A 1,301-nucleotide genomic window follows, 5' to 3' on the forward strand; every position below is an offset into this window, starting at 1 on the left:
ATGATGATGATGATGATGATGATGATGATGATGATGATGATGATGATGATGATTAAACCCTAGATGCCGAGAAAGTTGAACCATTTTCAGAAATTACTGTCACTCAAAACACCTGAGGCTCCATATTATGTTTCGTAATTTTAAACAATGATGATAATACTGACGATGATAATGATGTTGATGATAATATACTAAGAGAGAGGAGAAAGAGGAGGAAGACAAAGGAGAGGGGAAGAAGGAGGAACGGGAAGAGGAGGAGGAAAAGGAGCAGAAAGATTTGTAGTAGGAAGAAGATTTAGAGAAGGAGGAGGAGGATTTAGAGGAGGGGGGTTTGGAGTAGGAAGATTTGGAGGAGGGGAAGGATTTGGTGGAGGAGGAAGAGGAGAATTTGGAGAAGGAGGAGGAGATTTGGAGGAGGAGGATTTGGAAAAGGTGGAGGAGATTTAGAGGAGGATTTGGAGGAGGAGGAGGATTTGCGGGAAAAGAAGGAGGAGGAGGAAGAGGAGCAGGAGGAGTAAGCCAGATATTTCTCTCCAATATCACCAAAGTACTCATACCTGCAGTAACACATTCCTTAGTTATGCACACTTCTGGAGCAGCACCTTCTTCAACTGAGGAACAATTGATTTTGATTTTAAGTAAACGTTGATTATTAATTATATTAATTATGATGTATAATACTAGATAACTGTATTGCATGTAGCCCGCTCTTCGTTCAGTTTTAGTAGAGGTTTTACGGCGCTCGCAACTGCATAAGGTCATATGAGCGCAAGAAGATTAGAGGTGTTACAAGAGAGTAACAAACATAAAAAAGAAGAACGGGAGATAAGGACGATAGATGTTTGATAGGAAAGAAAAAGCAAACCACACCAGAGCACCCGCCAACCACTATCAAGCTCTATAACAAGCTCAATGTGCTTTACAATCTATATTATAATGAAATCAAAGCATTGAAAATGCACAAAAATCTCAGACTCATACGCTTTGAACATCTTGAGGCAATTTCGGTGATCAAGAAGTCGGGTTATTCTGCCCTATAATAATAATTGTAATATTATGTCAGCACCTAAGCGCTACATCATAGACAGAGTACGTCCCGTGTGCAAGCTGCACACGTTAAAGATGCCTTGGTGGTCTAAAATCGATAAAAGTAGGCTTCGGCCGCCATACGGGCAAGATAAAAAATTTCCTACCAACTGAAAATGTTTAATGTGTCGCGCGGGCTCATATAATCTTTTGCAGTTGCGAGGACTGTAAAACACTTGCCACACCCCCCAAAAAAAAAAAATTAAAAAAAAAAT

The 1,301-nt window shown here is 40.0% G+C and overlaps 1 protein-coding gene across 1 annotated transcript in view; it reads right to left on the reverse strand.

Moving 5' to 3' along the window:
* LOC101863822 (neprilysin-1) overlaps positions 1 to 1,301 on the reverse strand; it is a gene marked incomplete in the record, with an annotated part of 31,164 nt that overhangs the window by 26,472 nt on the left and 3,391 nt on the right.

The sequence above is a fragment of the Aplysia californica genome, unplaced genomic scaffold (genome assembly GCF_000002075.1).
Source record: "Aplysia californica isolate F4 #8 unplaced genomic scaffold, AplCal3.0 scaffold00255, whole genome shotgun sequence".
NCBI classification, from domain to species: Eukaryota; Metazoa; Mollusca; class Gastropoda; order Aplysiida; family Aplysiidae; genus Aplysia; species Aplysia californica.